At 42.3% G+C, this 27,346-nt stretch overlaps 1 protein-coding gene across 2 annotated transcripts in view; it reads right to left on the reverse strand.

Annotated features, from left to right (window-relative positions):
* The window catches only part of plppr1 (phospholipid phosphatase related 1), a 261,050-nt gene that overhangs the window by 98,314 nt on the left and 135,390 nt on the right, over positions 1-27,346 (reverse strand). The gene's annotated exons all lie outside the window — the stretch shown is intronic.

The raw sequence follows: 27,346 nt of genomic DNA on the forward strand, positions 1-27,346 counted from the left end.
CTCCCGTGAATATTCGTCTATGCTAGTTCACCACCACTGGTGACTGACATGATAGACTGCTGCGAGATGTCTAACGCTACAGGTTATGGGTCCAGTCAAGCAGGCTACAGGTGGCTCAGACTTTTATTCAACGGTGATGAGAAAAGTTATGAACGTTAGGAAATGAGATTCCTCGCGCACATGGAGATACACGGCCTGAGAGGAGTTATCTTAGAGGAGCCGGAGATAGATGCTGGAGACGAAGAAGATTTCGCAGAAGATGAGGCAAAGAACGGAGAGGCATCTGCAGAGCTGGTACAATGTCTGGACAACAAGAGTTTATCATTGGGAATGAGGGACGCAAAACGTGATGGAAGAAGAGCAATGGAGATTCTTCTCGAACACTATGCAGGAAAGGACAAACCCTGTGTTGTAAGTTTGTACTGTGAACTTTTCTCACTCTACAAAGCTAGTAATGAAACTGTCATTGACTATATTATCAGAGCAGAGACTATTTTCCAAGGGAGTAGGTTTGATTTTGACATTGGTGGGGACACAAAAGTGCTACAAGGCAGCACAGAAAGTTGATTTTTTTTTTTGCATTTGCAATCATAATTTCACGTCATGTTGAGCTGATCAAATAAGCAAACAATCATAGTCAGAAAAAAAATTCAGTAAATGACGAGTTTATAATGCATATCTGAATATCTAAGGAATTCAAGAATTTAATGCGTTCTGCAATGCTATTCTCATGACTAACATATCCATTATTGTAACTGTCTGAGAGACAGTGTGGTCATTAGAGAGTACAGTGTTATGTGTTAACACAGTATTAAGTGTTAAATTCATGATTTTATTTTGTTTAAAAACGACTTGTAGTTTGTGCTTTAAAAATGAGATATTGCCTCATGTACCTTTTTATTTAAGAGTTTGTTATGTAAAAGTCATAAAAGGGTCATGACAAGAGGATTCGGGGAAGAGCGCGAGAAGAGACAGAGCAGTTATGGACTCTTTGTTTGGAGAAAAAATGGGACTCTGCATTCAGTTTATGCTGCTAACGTTGTCACGGTGTTTTATGGATTTTTATGTTGGAGTTTGTCTAACGTCGAGTTAAAATAAATCTTCATAAAAACATCAGTATGAAACCAATGCAGCTACAGTGACAACAGACCGCCAATGTGGCTAAGTAAGTAAGAGAAAATTAGCTTGCGAGTTGAAGCTAATAGTTGGACGTTAATAATGGAGTTAGCTAGCAGGGTGAAGCACAAGTGGACCTGAATAACGGCGCGTAAGAGACGTCTTCAGAGACGGGTCTACTTCCAGAGAACGATGTGAGCTTCAACTAAGCTAAGCAACCGGCTTTCATCCACACTTCGATGGGTTGAAGCACAGGCAGACCTGAATAACAGTGCGTAAGAGTCGTCTTCAGAGACGGGTCTACTTCCAGAGAAAGACGTGAGCTTCAAGTTACCTCAACAACCGGTATTCATCCACACTGCGGCTTCAGAGAGGGGTCTGCTTCCAGAGAACAACGTGAGCTTCAGCTAAGCTAAACAACTGGCTTTCATCCACAATGCAGCTTCAGAGATGGGTCCGCTTCTAGAGAACGACGTGAGCTTCAGCTAAGCTAAACAACTGGCGTTCATCCACACTGTGGCTTCAGAGATGTGTCTACTTGCAGAGAACGACACAGGACCTCGGCGTACAGGCGTACGGCTCCCTATCCAGGTTCGTGGAAGAGGACCGGCATGACATGGGTGTTGCTGCAGCTTCCTGAAGTTTCGCCATTCGACCAGCAGATAGTAACTCTCGCCAGTAACACGATTGGCTTCATTCACATCCACGTCCACTACAGTAAGCTAAGCAGTGTGCGGATAGTCTCCAGGACATTGTGGCTGATCTTCAGCATACAGTGGACATTGGTATCAGGTTTGACCACACAGCCTATCAAGTTTGAGATCGTTTGAAACGTATGGACATCTGTAAATTCAAGTGAACTTATATATCCTTTAGAAAAAAAAACAAAACAAAACAGAGACATTGATAATTTAATGGTTGTTCCTGCATTATTGTTGCATTTTCTTTGAAAGTTGCATTGCATCTGACTTAATGTTTAATGTTTTATGTGCTTGCAAACTACGTACATTAAGGGATTTTTTGAGTGTATATGGTTACAAGGTTAATATTGTTATATCGAGCTTGACATTTACATATTTATTGATAGTGCTAGAAAATTACATTTTGAGATGTCAGTTCATTTGGAAAAGTCATAAGGTGATAAATCTGAAGAACAAATAGAGACTTCACTAGCAGCAGAGCCAAGAAAATCTGTAAGGGAAAGAAATTTAACCCCCAAAATGCTAGAACTAAAGCAACAAGAAACCTGTCAAAGGGAGAGCAAAATTCATCAAGCTATATGAACGCTGGAAAGAGGAGGTTAAAACAACATGTGATAAACTTAAAAGTGAGCGCACTGAAAACAATTTAGTCGAGATAATGGATGCTGTTGAGATGCAAGTTAAAGATGTATATGAAGGTATACGACTGCAATCAGCACCTCCCCCCCTAGAAGAAAGATTGATTCTTGTATAGCAGTAACAGCAGATTTGATGGGTCTATTTAAAGTACGTATGAGTGAAGTGGGTCAACAGGAGTTTGATGATAAGGCAGAAAATGCTAGACTTCACATGGTGCTAGACAACGAGTATCTGAGGCATTGGTGATCGATGGTACAGCCCCCAGCCATAAGTCAAGCTGGTCATCAGAGCAGCAGAGCATCACAGCCAAAAGAGCAGAGTATGCTGCGCAGTTAGCTGCAAAAGAAGCAGAAGTAGAAATGGAGGATGCAATTGCTGCTCAAAGACATGAACTTAAAAGGTTAGAAAATCAGAGAGACCTGCTGGTAATGGCTGCTAAACTTAGAGTGTACTCTGAAGCTGAGAGGAGTGAGGCCCATGACCAGGGTAGTGTAGCATGCGTAGAGGAGACTAATGGCCCCTTAGCACCACCCAAAAACATAAAGAGGGAGCAAGTATACTACAATAAGGACAATGAAACAAACAGTCAAAAATGAAGCACTATTGGTACAAGCCATACATGATTCAATGATTCTCAGTAGACTTCCTGCTCCCAAGCCCTCTATTTTCACAAGGGATCCACTTAATTTCTTAGAATGGAGCACAAGTTTTAAAACACTGATAGAGCAACAATGCACCAACTCAGCAGACAAATTATTTTATCTGCAGAAGTACATTGGTGGTGAGGCACAATCCATGTTAGAAATAACCTTCTTTAGAAAGGATGATGAAGCTTATGACCAAGCATGGGAGACACTGCATGCTCGCTATGGTCATCCCTTTGTAATCCAGCGTGCATTCAGAGATAAATTAAATAACTGGCCAAAAATAGGCTCCAGAGATTCAGTTAAGCTAAGACAGTTCAGTGACTTCTTGTCAGCATGCAGCAATGTGATGCCACATGTGAAGGGATTGCAGGTGCTGGACAATTGCGAAGCAAATCAGAAAATGCTCAAAAGCTTCCAGATTGGATTACATCTCATTGGAATCATCACGTTACAAAGCAACTACGTCAAGGAGAAGAATATCCTACCTTTAAGGAGTTTGCTGAGTTCATGACACAGGAACCAGAAATTGCTTGTAACCCCATGACATCACGTAATGCTTTAAAAACTATGGATGGAAACTCATCTAGAGATGTTAAGCGCCCAAAGGCCAATACATTTATCACAGACATAAAAGCAGCAGATAAGTCCAATAGGTTGACAACAGATAGTGTCCTAATAAAATCACTGCATCAAATACATCCTCAATCTTAATCAAATGCATATGTTGTGGAGAAAGTCATTGCATTCAGAAATGCCAGATGTTTGCCAGTAAACCAGCAGAAGACAAGAGACAGTTTATATTTGACAACGATCTGTGTTTTGGCTGCCTTAGAAGAGGACATAACTCAAAAGAGTGCAAGCAAAAGCCTACTTGTAAAATTTCTAAGAAACATCATCCAACGTCACTACATGAAGATCGTCCAGCAGCAGACAGTGCTCCAAAGGTTATGCAGGCTGAGGAGAACACATCTTCCCACTTCTTGCTGTGTAGATAAAGGTGATGGTGGGAGCACTTCTATGATAGTGCCTGTCTGGATTTCTTCAACAAAGACTCCAGAAAAGAGACACTTGCATATGCTTTACTTGATACTCAGAGAAGCAATACCTTTGTAGATCAAGATGTATGCCAAACAATAGCAGCAAGTTCAGAGGAAGTCAAGTTAAAGCTGATCACTATGATGGGAAAAGATTCCATTGTTCAGAGTTTAAGAATTAGTGGTCTTAGAGTTAGAGAGCTCTCATCCAAGGATTGGATCAACTTGCCGCCTACCTATTCCAGAGATTTCATTCCCCTTGAGCGCTCCCACATTCCCACACCAAAAACTCCTGAGAGATGGAATCACCTGAAGGGAATAGCACAGGAAATACCAGTTAATGGACTGCAAGGTAGGACTTCTCATCAGCTATTATTGTTCCAGAGCATTAGCACCACGGCAAGTCATTACAGAAAGAGACAATGAACCATACACCATCAAAACTGACCTTGGCTGGAGTATTGTTGGAAACTCATATCAAGGTGCAAAGTCAACACAGGTAACAGGCCTTTGCCACTGTATTGCAGTCAAAGAAGTTCCACCATTGACACCAGCTGTCATAATCAGAGCCCTTGAGTCCGACTTCAAAGATAGTAACCACCATGAAAAGAGCATATCACAAGATGACATACAGTTCATGCAGCTGCTGAACAAGACTGCTCACCAAAACACAGATGGTCACCTAGAAATGCCATTACCCTTTAAGACACACCCTCAACTGCCAGAAAATAAGAAGTTAGCTCTGGTGTGACTGAAGCACTTGATGAGAAAACTTGAAAATATGCTGAATTCAAAGAAAAGCCCTGACAACAGAGATTTTCTGCGTTTCCTTTGGTGGGAAGGTGGTGATACAACCTCAGAGCCAAAGGAGTTTAGAATGAAAGTACACCTCTTCGGAGCTGCATCCTCACCTGGCTGCGCAAATTATGGAATGAAATGTCTAGCAAGTCAGCATGAAATAGAGTATCCTGCAGCGGCTGAGTTTATCAAGAAGAACTTCTATGTCGATGATGGCCTAACCAGCATGGAATCTGTGAGCGCAGCCATCCAGTTAGTGAGAGAAGCACAAAGCTTGTGTGAAAAGGGAAGACTGCATCTCCATAAGTTCATTTCAAACAGCAGAGAGGTCTTAGAGTCAATTCCTGAAAGTGAACGGGCAAGTGGAGTTCATGATGTAGATCTCAGCCATGGAGAACTTCCCATTCAGACAGTGTTAGGAATAAGGTGGAGCATAAACAGTGATAATTTCTCCTTTAAAGTCAACCTGGATGAAAAATCAGTGACACATCGGGGAATCCTTTCCACTGTAGCCTCTGTTTTTGACCCCCTGGGCTTTCTTGCTCCCTTTCTGTTTCGGGGAAGGAAAATACTGCAGGAGATGTGCCAGAAAGGAGTGGGGTGGAATGAACCACTCCCGAGAGAATTAGTTCAACAATGGGATAACTGGCTGAATGATTTAAAAAACCTACCAAGTCTTCAGATACCAAGATACTTCACTCCTATTGATGTTGGAAAGATCCAAAGAACTGAATTGGATCATTTTTCAGATGCAAGCTGCAATGGCTGTGGCCAGGCTTCGTATATCCAAGTTGAAGGAGAGAACAAAGTGCACTGCTCTTTAGTCGCAGGTAAGGCTAGAGTCTCACCCACAAAAATTACAACCATACCTAAGCTAGAATTGACAGCTGCAGTGGTCTCCTCAGTAGTCAGCAGCATGTTAAAAGAAGAGCTAGAGATTCAAGTTGATGAAGAATATTTCTGGACTGACTCCCAAGCGGCCTTCGGTTACATCAATAACGAAGCCCGCAGGTTTCATGTCTTTGTATCGAACAGGGTACAGATAATCAGAGAAATAACTGATCCATCCCAGTGGTACCACATCAGCACTGATCAAAATCCAGCTGACCACGCCTCCAGAGGCCTCAGTGTGACAGAGCTGATTAATTTAAACTGGCTTAATGGTCCAGAGTTCCTGTGGAAAAGAGAGATAGTTACACAAAAGTTATCCCCAGAGCTCATGGTGGGAGACCCTGAAGTAAGGACTACACAGGTTTTTACACACAGAAGTGGAGAATGAAGTTTTCTAGACAGACTTGAATGCTTCTCAAAATGGCATACTGCCTTAAATGCTGTAGCTTGGATTCAACGCCTACCAAAAGGAACTAAATGGACAGACCCTATTAGTGTTGAAGATAGAAGAAACACCAGTCTACCACTTATAAAACGGAGACAAAACCACGCTTTCAAAGAGGAAATACAGTCAGAAATATCTAGTAATCTGGCCTAGAGATGAAGTGATTGCGCGCCTTATTTTTTAGATTACTGTAATGAAAAGACACAACACCAAGGTAGAGGACTAACTCTAAATGAGGTCAGAGCAAATGGGTATTGGATTGTCAGTGGCAGCAAAGTTGTGGCAAGTCACATCAAACAGTGTGTGTCATGTAGGAAAACTTGCAGGCCTACAGAAGCACAAAAGATAGCAGATCTACCTGATCATCGTGTTGACCCATCTCCACCATTCTCTTACTGTGGAATGGACTGCTTTGGACCATTTTGGGTTAAACAAGGGCGTAAAGAATATAAGAGATATGGCCTTATTTTCACTTGTCTGTCATCAAGAGCAATACATATAGAGATGTTCGAAGACCTAGCAACAGATTCCTTCATAAATGCCTTGCAATGTTTTATTGGTATTCATGGCCCAGTAAGACAAATTATATCAGATCAAGGGACACATTTTGTTGAAGCAAAAAATGAACTAACAAAAGCTCTGAAGGAAGTAGACAAAAAGCAACTAGCTACTTACAGTCTACTCTCGTTAAACCGCCCGCCGTCATACCGCCATTTTCGCTCACCGCCGACCAAAACCATTGCACAAAAATCCCCAATGCATTATTCCATTAGCTACCGCCATTTCCGCCTATCGCCATCCGCCAGCCCAGTTCCATGCACAAACAACACTTATACCATTGATTACCGTTATACCGCCAGCGTGATTGCCATCGAGTACACATAAATTTTAACAATGCACTGAAACAAACGCGCCAGATGCTGATCGCGACAAGCTACGAGTAGGTCTACGGAACGGCCACCGTTCATTTATCGCAGAACACTCAGTAGGTCAGGATGTCGGGAAGAGGACGTGGGATTAAGCCAAAGCCTCAAGATGATGGGGTGTCATTTCCCGACACGGTATAATAATGCTTAAAATGTTTCCCCACTTTGAATGATCCCTTACAACATAACAGAATCAAGATTTATTTAGAAACGCAATTAGAACGGGTCAACCGAGGCAGCATAGACATCATATAGTAAAGACATGCACATTATGGACGCAACCTGTTGTAACGCCATTTTCGCTATACCGCCAATTTGGCCGTGAACGGAAGTTGGCGGTATAACGAGAGTAGACTGTACCTGGATCAAAAGCAGTGTGAGTTCATCATGAATGTGCCTAATGCCCATCACATGGGAGGAGTTTGGGAGAGGCAGATCAGGACAGTAAAAAGTGTCCTAAGCTATGTTCTTTCAAAGAGTGGAGGGCGTTTGAATGACTTTTCTTTGAGAACATTCCTTTACGAAGCAATGTCAATTGTAAGTAGCCGCTCACTGACTACTGACAGCATTAATGACCCCAACGCTCTAGAACCACTTACTCCAAATCATTTACGTCCTATGAAGGCCACCATTCCACTTCCTCCTCCAGGAAAATTCGTAGCAGAGGACTTGTACGCTAAGAAGAGATGGCGTAGGGTCCAGTACCTGGCTGAGCAGTTTTGATGAAGATGGAGGAAGGAGTATTTAGCAAACATTACACTCACAGACAGCGGATAGCGGACAGCAGACAGCGCTGGCATTCTCCTAAGCGAAATATAAAAACTGGAGATGTAGTCATAATAAAAGAGGAAGGAATTCCTCACAGTGAGTGGAGACTCAGAAGAGTAACAGATGTATGAAAAGACAAAGACGGTCTGCTGAGGAAGGCCTCAGTACAAATAGGAAATAGGAATCTAAACAAAAACTGTCAGAGGCTTACCAATCCACCAATACTTGAGCGTCCCATTCATAAATTAGTTGTCCTCTTAGAGAGCAAATGAAATATGTTTTTCTGTAATACATGTAAAACCACATGTGTATCAAAAAAGAGGACTGAGTGTGCAATGAGTTAAAAATGTTACTGATGTCCATCGATTACGGAATTAATAGATTTATTTGTAATGTGTCATAAATCATATTAATTGGTGGGAGTGTAACTGCCTAAGAGACAGTGTGATCATTAGAGGGTACAGTGTTATGTGTTAACAGAGTATTAAGTGTTAAATTCATGATTTTATTTTGCTTAAAAATGACTTGTAGTTTGTGTTTTAAAAATGAGATATTGCCTCATGTACCTTTTAAAAAAGAATTTCCATTTTATTTAAGAGTTTGTTATGTAAAGGTCATAAAAGGGTCATGACAAGAGGATTCGGGGAAGAGCGCAAGAAGAGGCAGAGCAGTTACATACTCTGAAGAAAAAACAGGACTCTGCATTCAGTTTATGGTGCTAATGTTGTCACGGTGTTTTTTGGATTTTTTACGTTGGAGTTTGTCTGATGTCGAGTTAAAATAATTCTTCATAAAAACATCAGTATGAAACGTGGCCGATTATTAAACCAATGCAGCTACAATTATTATTTAACCTCACCTGTGAATTTTAAGCCTCTCCTCCTCTACCTCCTCCCTCCTCTCTACTGTCTGTCACCTGACAAAAATATGTTGATGCATGACATATGAACAGATTAGGGATACAATGATCAAAGAGTTTGATGATACAGTTACTGCCTAAGCAAAAAAGGCTTTTAGTTTCAATTATTACATGTAATTTATTCCCCAAAAACATGGATAAAATCACATCTAGAATTACATTTAGAATTTGTGGTTTTATTGTATTTTCCCCACAAAATTTCTTAATGTGTGTTTTTTAAACAGTTACTTTTCCAGTGAAATGCATTAAAATAATAAGTAAAGTAACTTCTAAAAAGTGTTTCTGTTTGGCATTAAATAGTGTCTTTTATTCAATATCTGTGTTGAGCCTCTGCAGTTCTATACCCTTGAAGTAACTTGCCCTTTGACTCATAAAGAAGTGTCTTATGACCAGTTTTCTTTTCTTTGACATCCTTTACATCCTAATTACCGCACGCACGCGCATGCAAACAAACACATGTACAAATGTACATGTAAATGACACCACTGACATTAAAATCCATCTAGCTGACGCGACCCCGGCAGAACAAATGCCAAACATATTGAAAACTTACGCTAGCAGTCCAACTAGCAGGTTCCTTTTACAAGTAGATGGAGTGACAGCGGGAACAGCCAATCACATGTACTGTATGTTAGCAAAACCAAAGAGCAAATCGGAGAGCGACACTTACGTTAGAGGCGGGACTTCTAGCAGAAACTGACTGTTAACCCTTTGTGTGCCATAATCATTGACTAAACACTACAGACAGCGGTTGTATTGATAGTGACTACACAGTAGTGGCTGGATGTTGGTAGGGACATGTCCCTAGCATCCCTACGCAATTCTACACCCCTGCTATTTTCACGTTATTGAGAAGAGCAGATGAGCTAATTAGTGATGAACTTCAGATAGCCATGGTAGTTAAGGGGATACCTGATTCATACAAGCCATTCATTGTGTACATCCCACAGACAAATGATGTTGTAATGTTCAGCGAGTTTAAAACGAAACTGCAAAGTTACGAAAGTACTGAAAAATATAGAAGAAGCGACACAAATGCAGAAGACAATGCAATGAAGATTAGTGGTGCAACAAGGTCACATGGGAGAGGACGAGAAAAGAAAGTGGATGTGGCTGATGTCAAGTGCTACGCGTGTGGTAAAAAGAGACATTTTGCCAGAACATGTCCTGATGACACACAAAAAAGAAGAGACGATTGAAGATGGGACACACTACAATGAGGAAAAGGGCGCAGCCAAGGCCATGACAGTGTGAAGAAAGCTGATGGAGAGATGGAGGCAGAGCCTACATCCTTCTGTTTCTTCAGGTTAAGTTACTGTCCAACACAAGGAAACAAGAAAGGTCTCATGGTTGACTGCGGCACCACATGACACATGATTAATTATTCCACAAAGTTGAAAACAGTTGACAAGAGCTTCAGACCAGAGGACCACATAATTGAGCTTGCCAATGGAACCAAGGTGAGCGGGATGGCAGAGATGAGGGGAGATGCAAAAGTCTGCTTGCTGGACAGTGAGGAACTATGGGTGAAGGCAAGGCTCAAGCAAGCACTCTACATCCCATTGTTTTCACAGAACATCTTTTCAGTCAAAGTGGTGACAGCCAACGGAGCCGAGGTCCGCTTCAGGGACGGTGATGACTGGCTGGTCAACAAGAACAGTACCAAGTTCAAAATGGATGTATATGGTTGGCTGTATTACCTTAGCACAGTGGAAGATGAAAATGTTGATGAAGTGTGTGGTTGTCATGATATTCAAACATGGCATAGAATACTTGGTCATTATAATTTTGATGATTTTGTAAAATTAGAAAAGGTAGTTGAAGGGATGTCCATAAAAAGGGAAAAAATGACAAATCCAATCAAAACTGTGAAATATGCACCAAGGGCAAATTTACACAAAATAGAAACAGACAGGCAGACGCTAAATCTACAACCGTACTAGAATTAGTACACACAGATTTATGTGGCCCTGTAGAACCAACAGATAAGGATATGCAATAGCATATACTGATGATTACAGTGGGATGATTTTTTCCATACTTTATTAAAGCAAAGTGTGACACAACAAAAGCTACAGAAAAATTCACAGCAGACACACATAGCTTTGTTTGAAAAGATAAAATGCATAAGGAGTGATAATGGTACAGAATTTACCGGGCAGGAATTCCAGATTTTACTTAGGATTGAAGGGATAAGGCATGAGGCAAGTGCACCCTACTCAGCCCATCATGGAACTGCAGAGAGAAGTTGGAGAACCTTATTTGAGATGGTGAGATGCATGCTATTGGAGAGTAGAGCCTGACCAATATGGGATTTTTGGGGCCAATGCCGAAACCGATATTGAGGGCAAAAAAAAAGCAGATATCCAATATATTGGCCAATATATGAAATAAGAGCATTGATATACACAGGATATTTACTGTACATTAACATAAATTCTTATAATACCCAAAATATGATTCAACACAAAGAAGCAGAAGACTACTAAATTAAAATAAGAAATTTTAATTAGTAACACTGTCAACACAAGGACTGTAAACCCACTGATAAATAAGAAAAGGCAAACTGTGAACACAGTGATATAAGAAAAGCAAACTGTAAACACAATGATAAATAAGAAAATTTGTAGTGTTCTTTGCTTTGCGGGTGCTGGAGCGCTGGCTAACTTGTGCAATGCAGATGTTGCATCTAGCACCTGTGGAGTCTTTTGTGAAGTGGCTCCACACCTTACTCTTCCCCTCTGCCTGTGAAATGAAAATATATACATTTAATGCATTTTGGTTATTAGCATAGAATTTGATTCTATAGTTGGCCATTTTAAAATAAAAACGAGTGGCTGCATTTAGCTGAAAGTGATAATACATAGGCTAATGTGAGGTGTTTTTAAACTAATACATTATGTGTTTTTAAAAGGCTTATTCACAAAAACATCTTACCAATATCAATTAGCCATATTTACAAGCTAATGAAAAGTTCCATCTGCAGCCACTGGGTATTTGCAAACAGCTCAAAAATAAATGCTGAAGCAAACATTAAAAAATGAAAAAAAGTTGTCTACAAACAAAACAAGAAATAATCAAAACATGCATCACGTTATTAGACTTAATACAAGGGACTAAACTACATTTTATGTAAAAAATGGAGCTGCTTTCAAAACATGCAATACATAAAATTACAACTAAATACATTACTTGGAACCTTTTCAAAATTATTTTAATGAAGACATTAACTTGTGAATTTATGAGCCCCGGTAAATCCTGCATGAGAGTATGAAGTGAAGTGGGATGCTGTATAGTAGTCTGATATTAATGATGGACAAAGATGCAACTTACATAACTTTAAAACGCTGTATAATAGTCTGACATTAGATAATGGTGGACATGTTGATTAACAGTTGCATCTTTGTTTATCTCACAAAAATAATTTACACAACTTTAAAATGCTGTATAATAGTCTGATATTAGATAATGGTGGACATGAGAATTAACAGCTGCATACGTCTTTGTTTATTTCACCGAGATGCAACTTACACAATGTTAAAACGCTGTAATACGCTCTCTAAAACTTGCGTGAAAAAAAAAAACTTGCGTGAAAAAAAAAAAAAAACTAGAATGTTCTCCTTGGCGTATCCTGTTTCCGCAAGGACATTTTTCTCATGGAGCACTAAAGTGTAGTGTTATATGTTTTACAAAGTCACAGCTTACCATGGAGCAAAATAAATGCAGTTTCTTTCACCGTTTCTCTCTTCTTCTCTGCTGCAGCCGAATGAGTGTGAGAGGTGCACTTCTTCGCTGGTCTGTGTGTGAGGGGGAGGGACCAGGTATTCGGGCAGTGTGCAGCACACAGACACAGGAAGGGAGCGACAGAATCTCCGCGCAACAAAAAACTTAAATTAATATATCGGCTACATATTGACCGATGTTGATTAATCGGTGATAAGCTATAGTCAGCCCGATTAATCAGTCAGACTGTATTGGAGAGCAACTTCCCAAAACATTTATGGACCTATGCTGTACAGACAGCAGTTCAAACCCACAACATATGTTACAGTAGGCAGCTAGAGCAGACACCTTACCATGTTTTCACAGGAAAAAAACACCTAACCTATCTAACATGAACATATTTGGCTCTGAATGCTACGTATATAAGCAGGACAAGAAGAAGCTGGATTCTAGATGTGAAATGGGGAACTTTATAGGCTATGATAAATATAGTCCAGCATACAATGTGTATTATCCTGAGACATGATAAGTCCTAAAACATAGGCTGGTGTAATTCATCACCAAAGGTAGCGCAGATAGCCAGACTTAGACAGATTGTGACATGGGGGACAACATTTAAGTTTATGGAGGTACACCACCGAAGATGGTTAACCAGGGTCAGAGAGAGCCCAAAGAGAGTCAAGAATCCAGTGTTGGAGAAACTGCTGAGACAGGTCTGTCCCATATAGATAGTACTCAGAGAGAACAGGAAGAAAGGAGATATCCAATGAGGCAGAGAAAAGCTCCAGAATACTTAAATTAGTATCGGTGCAAAGTTGAGTGTAATGATGATGTAATTGAAAATGTAGATTATTTCTACAGAGTGACTTATGATGTACCTAAAACATTCACAGAAGCCATGGACTCTGAAAAGTCAAAAATGTGGACTGATTAGATCAAAGAGGAGATGAACTCTTTGACAGAGAATGACACTTCAATTTTGACCCCACCGCCAAGAGGCAAACAAGCAGTGGGAGGTCGCTGGGTGTATGCAGTGAAAGAGAGCCAAGATGGTTCTGAGACTTGTAAAGCCAGATATGTGGCAAAAGGGTATGGTCAAGTGGAAAGGACTGACTATAAAGAGACTTTTTCACCAACAGCTGACATGACCTCTGTCCAAGCGTTGATGCAGGTGGCTGTACAGGAGGATCTTACCCTACACCAAATGGATGTGAAGACTGCTGACTTCAATGCTCTGATGGAGTGTGAGGTATATATGGAACAACCGGAAGGTTTTGAGATCAAATCAGAAACAGGAGAACACTTGGTTTGTAAACTCAACAAATCACTGTATGGTTTAAAACAGTCCGGGCGTAACTGGAATATATTACTACATGATCACCTTACAAAGAATGTTTTTGTACAAAATGTTGCTGATCATTGTGTCTGTCGCAGAGAATCTGAGAATGAGAAAGTCATGCTGTTAGTGTGGGTTGATGACTTAATCATAGCAGTGTATAACAACACCTTACTCAGTGAGGTAAAAGGAATGTTGAAAAGAAGGTTTAAGATGAAGGATATGGGTCGACTTAAACACTTCCTGGGTATTGACTTTAGTCAAAGTGATGGAGAGATCAAAATGACTCAAAAGAGACACATAGAGAAGATGTTGGCAAAATTTGGAATGTCTGAAGGTAAACCAAGATCCACCCCATGTGAGTAAAATTTGAGCTTTGGCAATGAGGGTGAAGTTATTGATCCGACAGGATATAGAGAGATAATAGGTAGCTTGATTTACATTATGCCATGTACTAGACCTGACCTAAGCTGGGTTGTTGGAAAACTTTCACAGCACCTAGCAGAACCAAAGCAGCAGCATTGGGCTGCAGCAAAGCACTTACTGAGGTACTTAAAGGGTACCATAGATCAAGAATTACATTATCAAAAATGTCAGAAAAGCCTACAGCTTGAGGGATACTGTAACAAAGGCTCAGCCCTTCACTAGAAGTCACGCGAGATTACATGTGTGATCTCACGTTGTTTCGTTATTTCCTGTTCCGACTGCTGTGAAGCACATGATGTATCGTAAAGTACAAGCTCCCTTTCCATGTTCATCTTCGCCAACATTATAGGTTCCTAGTTAATGAACAAAAAGTAAGTACATGTTGTTCTGTGTTCCTTACATACGGTTAATGTAGGTAATTTCTCTGTATGATTACGTTAGCCACGATAGCATGTTAGCTTAGGGTCGCGGCCCGGTCGCGGTCCTCAAGACGCATAGTTTAGAGCTCATTAGTGAGCGTTTACATATTAAAAAGTTATCTGTGTTGTGGGGTGTATTATTCGTTGTTGTGTCAGTGCAGGGGGTGGATATGGAGTAATGGATCGCGTGCGTATGTGATCGCCACGTTTGTTTATTAACGCCGCTAGATGGCGCCATTAGATAATTTATCTTGGATGGGTTATGGGTTCAGTTTACCTGCAATATGTATGCCATGAAACACACTCAGGTTGTTTAATGTATGTGTGTGTTTGTTTATAATGATTGATTACTGTGAAAGGTTGAATTTAATGCCTTTATTTATTTGTTTTTGTTTCAGACTGACTGATGAATGGTTGTTTAAGTTGCATGTATATGCAGTTTCATCTGTATGAGAGAAAGTCAAGTAAAGCTGCTAGAAGACACATTTGGAGTCTGGTCTCTTCACCTTCACCTGCGTTCTGGCAGACGCACCATTTTGTTTCCAGTTTAGCCTAAATGAATTAGCTCTAATTAGTTCCTCACCAACATTTTTGGTCCTTCTGTCTGAGTGGGAGTGTTAAGTATAGTTGTTAATATGATTACAAAGCCATGTTAAAATAGCGTACATTGATATCATACCAAAGCATGCACACCTGCGTGCACAGGAATACCCTTGTGAGCATGTGCAGAAATAAATGATCTGTGAGTTTCCCTGACCAAGATGAATGGCAGTCTTTTTTTTTTCCTCCCGTGAATATTAGTCTATGCTAGTTAACCACCATTGGTGAATGGCATGATAGACTGCTGCAAGATGTCTAACGCTACAATAACTAACCTACTACTTGCCCAGATCACTCTTGTACAGCCAGGGCCAGTATTTGGCATCTGTCAGCCAAGCTGGATCAAAACCGGTCATCCGGTGGTGACTTGATTGAGGCTACGTTTAGATGGTAAATCTCCTTCAATTAAACAAAGGTCAAAAAAATAAAACAGTAAAGGCTCCCACTGGGAGGGCATAGTGTGCACATACTCCGCTTTGGGTCTGCATCAAGTATGCGCTGACATCCGCGGAGTCAAGTACGCCCGACACTCTAGGGGCCTTAACGATCAGAACCGAAAACACAAAAGTGGTGTTGCGTTCTTACTTTTAATTCCGTATTTAGATGTGCGTTTTGGGGGGGAATCTGCAAACAGACAGACATGCAAAAGTGTGTGAAATTTCCTATTTATCAATGTAGTACGCATGCCAGGTCAGTGGCACCTGCAGCTGTACTGCTGTACATGCGCACTTGAGTGACATTAGAGAGATAGAAAGTGATACATAGGGCCTGATTTACTAAGATCGCAAATAACGGGTGCAAATGTGCTTGCTCGCACTAAAAAATGCGCTGGCTATTGATTTGCGTGTCTCGGGTGATAAATTAAGATTGCCTGAGCAAATGGCAACAGGCGCAAAGTCTTGGAGACCGCCCAAATTAAAAGAGGATTTTGTGTGCGCTACTGATTGTTATCATGGAGACAGTGCGCTGTAAAAATTGCTCTGGGATATCCCAGCATTCATAAATATTAAGTTGTTCTTTTTCCACACCGAGGGGTGAATAGGTATTTATCTGTTGTTGTTTATCAGTGGTGAAGTGTGTTATTAATGAAATAAATACCTTCTCTCTTTATGTCACTCTGTATGGTGAATGTATGGTGAATGAAAACTTTTAAGTCTGTGGGCATGATAAAAAAAAATAAAAAAAAACATCCGTTTATATAGCCGGTTCAAGAGTCCAGTCACAACACCTTGGACAGCACTGTTTGTGTGTGTGTGTGTGTGTGTGTATATGTATGTATGTGTGTGTGTTGTGCAGCGCTAGAACCCGTCCAGTTCGGTCTCCCTTGCACGCGTGCAAGAGAGAGAAAGAGAGAGAGAGATATGTCTGTCAGGAGTCGGGTCCTGACCTAATGGTGATGTGGAGGGGGGCAAATGTCTCAAATTATTATTTTTTTTCTCCCGTCATTCCAAAAATGTTGATGTGAAAAGAACAGATTGGTTCTCTGTGTTCCCTTTGGTTGTGCCACTGTGCCTCCTCACTATAACATCTGCAGCCAGTTTTGCACGAAGCTGTGCCAGTTAAAACCTGCCTTTCAGACACGCTAAATATAGACGCAAAATCAGCCACCACAATCAGTTTCAGGTTTGGTAAATCACATTGCACGTGCTAAATAAATATTTGCATTTACCCCTCCCAATAATTTTGCGCGTTCTGGCAGAAACGCCCATAATGCATATTCCTCAGGGCAAACACGCTAAATGGGTTGCACAAGCTATTTTGCCCATTTGAGAGGCACAAACCTCGGTGCACCCTGTTAGTAGATAAGCTTCAATGTGTTTTTGTATGCGCAGTCAAGTTTGCACACATTTTTACACACACAAACCTTTAGTAGATCGTTTCTGCACTAGTTTGTTAAATCGTTAAGCCCAGCGCAACGCAAAATGCGTCTATTTAACGCATTTTGCACTATCCCATTTCTGGGCTCGCTCTTTGTTCGTTAACAACTAGTGCAACGCAAAATGCGTTCCTTCGTTCATTAGTTCGCTAACCCCAATACAACGCAAAATGCGCTATCCCGTTTCTGGGCTAGTTCATTAAAAGTGAGTGCTCGCCCCGTTCCTCATTCCAGGGCTGATTTTAACGCAGGCCTCAGAGGTCCACGTTAGAAGGAGGATGTATTCTTGTAGATTTATTTCACTTCGTTTCTGTCATGTATTTCCTTTGAAATTACATTGTACATTACATTGATTTACATTTGTAGAAGAAGATTTTAACACAAGTCTGACAGTATCTTTAATAATATCAGGTTTTTCCCATGGACATTTTGCACTGATAAAAACAAATTTACTGAGTGACAACTTATCCGCTCACTGAATTTTATTTTCTATGAATTTATGGATAACTAGAAAAGCACTCGGAGAGCGCAGACCTCTGCCAAGGCACATCAGTGCAACCCAAGAGAGCGCAGACCTCCGCCAAGGCAGATCAGTGCCCCCCCATCACCACCAAAATTTAATCATTTGTTCCTTGTGCCAGTATCAATATTTCCTGAAATTTTCCTCCAAATCCGTCCATAACTTTTATGAGTTATCTTGCACACAGACAGACAGACCAACGCCAGCAAAAACATAACCTCCTTGGCGGAGGTAAATATAGATTAGTTCAGGACAAAGTGTGTGTGGCTTTGAGAGATAAATGAATGAATGAATGAATGAATGAGAAACGTATGGGACCAGAGCCAGTGAACTGGTGACACACACACCAGTGGGGGGGGGATGTGAGTGTCTGTGCGCACGCCTAATGAGATATGAGCGCGTGATGCAGAGGAACGGAACAGAGTTCAGTTTCTCTATACAACCTGTTTGACCTGTTGTTGCCGTGGTTACGACCAACAGTGATCATTTAGAGTTCTGTTAATAAAGTCACCAGTGGAATAACTGGGGTCATCCTTAGACGTCCAGCTGGACGCACGATATATATGTGTAAATAATTCAGTTCAGAGTGTGTGTGCGTGTGTGTGTGTGTGTGTGTGGGGGGGGGTGCAGACAGCTGAGAGGGTCCATCTATAGTCAGATGAGGGTGAGGAGGTTCATCCAGACAGGTGAGGGTAAGGGAGGAGGTCACAGGTCCTGGGTCACAGATATCCTCTAATACTTCTTCATTCTAAAAATAGTGCTGTCAGATCAGATGACTTGAAACAGCTGGAGCAGAGGCGTTCATTCTGGGTTCCATAGTGAACGCACCTGTTTAGCGCACCCTTCAACGCAAATAGTGAGTGAACGATGGCTTAGCGAACGAAACGAGCGCAGAAACGGAATTTGGGTTCATTAAGCCTCTGCGTTCGCCGACCCATCGTTTGCTCTCTATTTGCGCTGAAGGGCGCACAAATGGCTGCGTTCACTATTTAACCCAGAAACGTACCCCAGGCCCATAGACTCCTAACTGGGAACTGATGGAGAGCCTTACTCGGAAATGGATCCGAGGTCCGAGGGCTGTGATTGGCTGTCAGCTGCCAGCTGAGGCTATGCCGGTCTGCAGTCTTGGGGGGGGCGGGAGGTGCCATTGAGGGGGCGGGGCACCCCCCTTCTACAATTGTAGGGGAAACACTGCGTTTGGAAATTGGCCAAAAATTCAGTGAATAATTCTAAACTGAGATTATGGTGTACCTCTTACCTTGATAGATGCACATACACTTCCGCCTCTGTGAGCCCTGTACCAAGATGGCGGCGCTTTAGGCACATCCCTCAACAGCAAATGCGGCATTTACCTGAACATCACCTGATCTTCAGCGCAATGCATGATTGGGTGAAAGTTACATCAAGTGGCTCATTACTCCAATGGTTTTGCCTGGTTACTTTTCCCCAAGATGGCGCCGCAGTAGTGGCAGCTTGTTGCAGCAGCTCTGTCATGTTTGTCTTGTTTTTTGCGATTTTTTTCTGTTTGTGGGCTAATTTTGCACTAATTTCTACACCGGAGTGCATCATCTACCAGGCGGCACTATGCACACTCAAACTTTTGAGTTGGCTGCGCTTTTTCTGCTCCTTTTCACCTGGTTCATTACACCAACAGCCTCAGACTCAACAAACAGCCGGCATCCCATTGTTTACACAAGTGAACAGCTGTTAGCCCTCCGTAGCACAGGGAAGCTAACTGGCTACAGGCCTAACATTCCCAAGGAGCTAAAGAGAAGGAGAAGAGGATGTCGATCGGGTGTTATGTGCCGGAATAAGAAGAAGCACTTCAAGCCTACCCTCCCTGCTATTATCACCGGGAATGTGAGATCCATCTACAACAAGATGGATGAGCTAACCGCACTAACACGGCACCAAAGGGAATACCTGGAATGTAGCCTGATGCTGTTTACAGAGACCTGGCTAACGGAGCTAACACCGGACTCTAATGTCTCACTGAACGGGTTCCAGCTGATACGAGCGGACAGGACATGGGAGAGCGGTAAGAGAAAAGGAGGGGGGCTGGCTGTGTTTGTGAACGATAGATGGTGTAACCCCAGGCACATCACTGTCAAGGAAAAACTCGTAGTGGAGACACTGAGCTACTAGCCATTAGCATGAGGCCGTACTATCTACCGAGGGAGTTCTCACATGTTATTGCGGTAACAGTGTACGTTCCTCCCTCTGCTAATGCCGAGTCAGCTCGCGACGTCCTCCACTCAGCTGTAAGCAGGCTGCAGACACAGCATCCACAAGCCCTCCTCTTGATTACTGGTGACTTTAACCATGCCTCTCCTTCCTCCGCGCTGCCAACTTTCAGCCAGTACATCACCTGCCACACCAGAGGAAAGAAAACACTCAACCTCTTTTATGCCAACATTAAGGAGGCATATACATCATCTCCACTCCCTCCCCTGGGAAGATCTGATCATGACCTAGTTCATCTTCTCCCTGTGTACAAGCCTCTGGTACACAGACAACCAGCAGACACCCACACAAGAAAGATCTGGTCTGAAGAGTCTGTGGAGACCCTGAAAGACTGCTTTGACACCACAGTGTGGGACGTGTTCTGTGAGGACCACGGGGAGGACATCAACAGTCTGACCAGCTGTGTTACAGATTACATAAACTTCTGTGTAGACTCCACCATACCCACCAAGACAGTAAGACTGTTTGCAAACAGCAAACCATGGATTACCCCTGATATAAAAGCCCTTCTCAAGGACAAAAGGAGGGCTTTTAAGTTGGGGGACAGGGAGCTGATGAAGTCCGTGCAGAGAGAACTGAGGAGGAAGATCAGAGAGGGGAAAGTGAGCTACAGGAGAAGAATGGAGGAACAGCTGCAGCAGAATGATGTCAGCGGCGTCTGGAGGAGCCTGAGAACAATGTCAGGACACAACTCCTCCAGACCTGGAGTGGGTGAACCAGCTAAACCGGTTTTTCAACAGGTTTGAACGACCACTCACCCCTCCTCCCACCATACAACCAGCCCTGCTGCAACCCCCCTCTACTGGAACCTCAGCCACCTCAAACACCTACACCCCAACCCCCTCCCCTGCTGCTTTTCCCAATCTTCTCAACACACTCACCACACCTCCAACCTCTCCCCTCCCTGTTACTCCTCCACAGCCCCCCAGCACATCCACCCAACCTCCATTCCCCCTCCCTGCTGCCCCCCCACAACCCCCCAGCCCACTCATAGCACCTTCTACCACCCACCCTGCTGCCCCTCCATCTAGCATGGTGTTCTCCACAGCACAGGTAGAGGGAGAATTGGCCAGGCTCAAGGTTAAGAAGGCATGTGGTCCAGATGGCATCAGCTCTCGGCTCCTCAAATCCTGTGCAGGCCAACTGTGTGGGATTGTGGAGCACATCTTCAACCTGAGCTTGAGGTTGCAGAAGGTACCGCTGCTGTGGAAGACATCCTGTGTAGTACCGGTGCCTAAGTCATCTCGTCCCAGGGATTTTAATGACTACCGCCCAATGGCTCTGACAGCCCACCTGGCAAAGACCTTAGACAGGCTGGTCCTTCGTCATCTGCGCCCTCTGGTGAGCTTAACTGCAGACCCACTGCAGTTCGCTTACCAGCAAAACATCGGGGTTGAGGACGCCGTCATCTTCCTCATGCAGAGATCCCTGTGTCACCTGGAGAGGCCTGGAAGCACTGTGAGAATCATGTTCTATGATTTCTCCAGTGCTTTCAACACCATTCAGCCAGCACTGCTGAGGGACAAACTGGACCATGCAGGAGTGAGCCAGCAACTGACACCATGGCTTGTGGACTTCTTGATCAACAGGCCACAGTTTGTGAGGACAAAAGGCTGTGAGTCTGACACTGTGGTCTGCAGCACAGGGGACTGTCCTGGCCCCTCTCCTGTTCACCATCTACACAGCAGACTTCCAACACCACACAACAAACTGCCACCTGCAAAAGTTCTCGGACGACTCAGCCATTGTCGGTCTCATCAACAATGGAGACGAAAATGAGTACAGAGAACTGAACCAGAACTTTGTGGCCTGGTGCCAGCGAAACTGCCTCCAGATTAATGCTGGAAAGACAAAGGAGCTGGTGGTGGACTTTCACCGGCACAAGGCCTCCCCTCCCTCCCCAGTGAACATCCAGGGTACAGACATTGAAATAGTGGACTCTTACAAGTACCTGGGTGTTCACCTGAACCATAACCTGGACTGGGCTGCCAACACCGAGGCTCTTTTCAAAAAGGGCCAAAGCAGACTCCACCTACTGCGGAGACTGAGGTCCTTTGGAGTGCAGAAAGCTCTCCTGAGGACCTTTTACGAGTCTGCAGTTGCAACGGCCATCCTTTACAGTGTGGTCTGCTGGAGCAGCAGCATCACGGCAGCAGAGAGGAGAAGACTGAACAAACTGGTGAAGAAAGCCGGTTTGGTTCTAGGCTGTAGTCTAGATCCAGTGGAGGTGGTGGGGGACAGAAGAATGACAACAAAGCTGTCATCAATCAGGGACAATGTCTCCCACCCCCTACATGAGACTGTAAGAGCCCTGGAAAGCTCCATCAGTGACCGGCTTCTTCACCTACGCTGTACGAAGGAGAGATACCGCAGGTCCTTCCTTCCCTCTGCTGTCAGACTGCACAACCAGTCCTGCTCCCAGTAGAGTAGATCACCACATATGTCATGTAAAAACAACCCTCCCTCCATTCCATCTGTTGTATGTATATATATATATATATATATATATATATATATATATATATATATCAGATCCATATTTATATATATATATATATATATATTTTCTATATGTATAACCATTGCACTACATACCAAAGCATATTTGCACTCTCCTTTTTAAACACTTTTTTCTTTTAGTCAAAGTTATATGACTGTTTTACGTGAATGTGTATGTTTCTATGCTGCTGTTAACACTGTGAATTTCCCCATTGTGGGATCAATAAAGGAATATCTTATCTTATCTTAACATGGCCATGTTATATTGATTTTTATATATATATATATATATATATATATATATATATATATATATATATATATTGAATTTTTTTTTTTTTTTTTTGTGAGGGTAGGATGGAGTGGGAGATCGACAGGTGGACTAGGACAATGTCTGCAGTGATGCGGATGCTAAACCGGTCCGTTGTGGTAAAGAGGAAGCTAAGGCGAGAGGCGAAGCTCTCAATTTACCAGTCGATCTACATTCCGACCCTGACCTACATGGGTGATAGGATTCCGGCACCAAGCCAGATTTTTGCCATGCGGCGATCACCAAGAAGGGGAAATGTGAGGATATATGTCACGCATGCAAAAAGTTCAAAGCCAGTAGCCGGGGCGAAGGGAGGGTTGCGGTCCGTGCCATACCACAAGACTAGTACATGAAAACCATACGGTCAAAAAACTGAAGTCTGTAGTATAATCTGAAGTCTGGCTCTGCCAAAAGATATGTTCAAAAACGGTCTTGCACATTTTAAAAATGTGTTAATTTTGTTCAAAGTGGTTCTAGATATAGAGTTAGTTGTCCAAGAGTTAGTTGTCCATTGTGAATTAAACAGCAGTGATAAAATAAGTTTATATGCACTAATGTTTTGGCCCCAAACTCTTATTTATGGGAAAGTGAAAGCCCAAACCAAGCCTCATTACATCACCGTTGAAAGCTCAGCTCATACTTCCTAATGGAGATCCAGTGGTGGATTAATGAGCAAAATTTCATTGTATTTGCACAATACTCAAACCGGTAGTTTCCATCTGAAATTGCATGAAAAGGCACTTTAGGTGCTATAATTTTTTAACATTTTCTCAGGGGAGGGCCCCCCAAACCCCTCTTTACATGATGTATATTCAATGTGAGTTGGGTGGTTGAGGGGCCAGAAGACCTTATTGCTCAGGGGCCGATATTTTTAATTAAAAATTTGCTCCTGTGCAGACCTGCGAATTGCTGGATGTAGGCCCTCCAACAACCCATTCCTCATGACCTGACCTAAAGAAAAATTTTTAGGGTTGAGACTTTTTTTGCAATCACCCCTGCACCTATGGTCATGAGCTCTGGGTAATGACCAAAAGAAGGTCGCAGGTACAAGCAGCCAAAATTAGTTTCTTCCACAGGGTGGCCGGGCTCAGCCTTAGAGATAGGGTGAAGAGCTCAGTCATCCGGGAGGGACAAAGAGTAGAGCTGACCTTGGGGCCAACCCAGGACACAATAGAGGGATTATATCTCTCAGCTGGTCTGGGAACCCCTTGGGATTCCCCCAGAAGAGCTGATGGAAGTGGCTGGGGAGAGGGCTGTCTGGGCTCCTCTGCTGAGGCTGCTGCCCCTGTGACCCGGACCCAGATAAGCGGATGAAGACGAATACGAGTATATCAGGGGTGGGGCTTCAGGGGGGGCTGGGGGGGCAGTGGTCCAACAGTCTGGGCCTTGGGGGGCCCAGGACCAAGGATCAGGCCCTGACCCTATCTTCCAAAGGAATACATTTTTTCATGGTAAAATCTTCCTGCGGTAATTTAATTTAATGAGTGCAATGTGTGGTTATATGAGTTGTTCCAGCCTTGTTGAGTCATGGTTGGTAAAAATTTTAAAAGATTGACTTTGATCTTGTAGGTTGATTCAAAATATTGCATGCAAGTGTGTGTTGCATTGCTGGCTTCATATTCACACTCACAGTTGACTTTACAATGTGTAAATTTACAACTGGATCGTCAGTATTGTCTCCAAATGTATTTTGGGTAAAATCGTCATCAACAGCCGTCCACCAATGTAATCATCAACCATTAGTCAACAAAGAGTGCAGGCATGTGGATCTAAATGAATGTGATCATAAGTGGCAGTACATATAGGCACAAAAGTGGAGCGACAAAACACAAAGAAAAGGAGAAGAGAGCAAGAAAAAGCCAATTTAAGGTGTAGGACACTTTTTTTTTTGGTCCGCCTGACAAGATGAACAGATGAACTGGAAACCACTAGCAGTGATTCAAGGCCTCCAATACTGGCAGCACGGTTAGGGAGTCAGATTTACAGGTGCAATTCTAACCATCACTGACAGTGTATAAGTGATGTGTGAGTTAGTTGTAAACTGTTGACAGGCGGCACCTGCAGAGTGAAATTGTGAAGTACGCAGTGACTGGGGGTGGGGGGTGAATAGTTCGTAAGACTGGAGGACAGTCCTGGTGCTTGACCAGCAGCCCCCCTCCTCACCTGCACTGCAAAGGGAAGTATCAGACACTGAATAAAAAAGCAGCAGGTTCATTCTCAAAATTAAAGCTCATTAAAAACCAACTCGCAATTTTTTCCATTGAGAATGGGCGAACCAAGACATGGGACATATGGCGCATTGTGAATGAGTTCACGGAGCGCAGGCTCGCTGTGTGCCCTTTTAAATAGTGGTGAGTAGGTCTACTACTTTTTATTGAATTTGTGATTATATGTGAACTTGTGGGCCACCGTGCCAACTTTACAAAACATTCTAGCTGGGTCATTCCAGAATTGGAGAACATTTTACGTCCCACCCATCAAATTTTAAACAATCCATGTACAAAATACTAAAACATGGAGTTTCTGTGTAAATTTACATGTTCTGAGACTAAATCTAAAAAAAACTAGGAGAAAAGAATGTTTGTAAATAGTTTTAAAAATACCAAATAAGTCTGGAGTACCCCCTAAAATGCCATTTTTCACTTGTCCCACCCCCCTGATGACCACATTGAATCTCAAATAATTAACAGTTAAAATTAAATTTAAATCTCAGTTTTTTGGTATGATTTGTTTCATTGCTGTCTCTTGTAATTGCGGGAACATTTTTTTTAATAAACATAATATTTTAAATAATAATTATTATGCATGGAACCTGTGTCCCACAACTTGCACGCAACCCTGTTACCCATAACCTTTTAGCATGGTAGAAGAAGAAGAAAGCAGTGAATCGCATGATATGCTGGAATTGATATCATCAAACAGTTTTCCAAAAGAATGGGTAGAGCAAAGGTATGTCCTCTCTTCTATTTTTCATATTTTCATAAGATTGTGAGCCTTGATTGAATGTCTCACTCTACCTCACGCAACCCTGTTATGCATATTAACAGGATAAGACAAATTCTTTTTGATTTTTTCTTTGCTTATTTACATAAGTAAGTGTGTCCTCTTGGTCAGCAGTAACAGCTAGCTAAGTAGCTATCTTCGATGCCTGAGAAAAATCTAACATTAGTCTGGATTTGCAACCCTGTTACTTGCAACCCTGTTACTGTGATTAGAGTAACAGGGTTGCACTACATTAATAGGGTTGCATCTCCTCCAGTTTACTCAGACTTTACAAACTATTATTTATGGTTCGAGTCAATAATTTACATTATCTGAGACAGAATTTAGTTAATCTACATATTGTAAACACATTCCTAAATTTTCCAGACTGTATTGTTTTCTTTTATTTCCTAATGGTAGTCCAAATGGATTATGGTTGCAGCAACTACCTTGATGGGATTATTAACTTGACATAAATCAAACTGTATATAAACAATGAGTTACAATTCATAATAGGGGACACTAAATTAAGTTAGATATTTTTTTTTTCTCACAGTGTAGCCCACCATTGAGTGCTGCTGAAAACCAGAGATGCTACCGTGCCAAGCATGATGCTGATATACAGAGGAGAAAACAGTATTTACTAAAAGAAAGACAGAAATGGAGAAAAGATGTAGAAACAGGAAAGAAGTTGCTTCAAAAAGACAGCAGTGAGAGAGGACAGCGTGCCCAACGAAAAAAGTGGAGAGAGGCTCATAAGAAGAGTAAAGCCAGGAGAAAGTTACCTTAAGGGTTAATAATAGCAGGGGGGGCACTTAATATCAAATACCACATTAGCCCTGATTTTCTGATGCAACAAGATGTTCTACACACTCCTGTGTAATTTCTTTGAAATTTTTATCCAAACACCGCCCCCCCCCACCCCCCACCCCACCCCGAAAATTACTTTTTTAACTCTGAAAATTGCAACTTTCACAGCTTCTCCACTCTTTTGTCCAGTGCAGTGTATAAATATGTTTATGATGGGCCATTTAATGATCTTGTCAGTGCCATATTGTATCGTAAGAGTACTTTGTGCAATGAAAAGTCTAATGTCAAGGTTATGTTGTAGGTTAAAGGTCACCAAAATGCCTATTTTTTTTTCAAAAATTCATACCATTATGACATTTTATCAAATATGTCCTCAGTTCTCTTCCCTCTGGTTTCCTGGCGGGATCCCCCAAGGCCTTTGGCCCTTTAAAGACACATTGGACACTAAATATTGCCACATGTACATTCCATTTGAATTTACCGCCATTAGTGTGGCGGGAAACACTAGCACACATTTAGGAGGGAATCACCAACACTTCATTCATTCATTCATTTTCTGAACACACTTTATCCTCACTAGGGTTGCGGGGGCGAAGCCTATCCCAGCTACTTATGGGCAAAGGCGGGGTTCACCCTGGACATGTGACCAGTTCATCACAGGGCTGAACATATAGAGACAAACAATCATTGTCACATTCACACCTATGGGTAATTTAG

The sequence above is a fragment of the Sphaeramia orbicularis genome, chromosome 12 (assembly GCF_902148855.1).
Source record: "Sphaeramia orbicularis chromosome 12, fSphaOr1.1, whole genome shotgun sequence".
Taxonomy (NCBI): Eukaryota; Metazoa; Chordata; class Actinopteri; order Kurtiformes; family Apogonidae; genus Sphaeramia; species Sphaeramia orbicularis.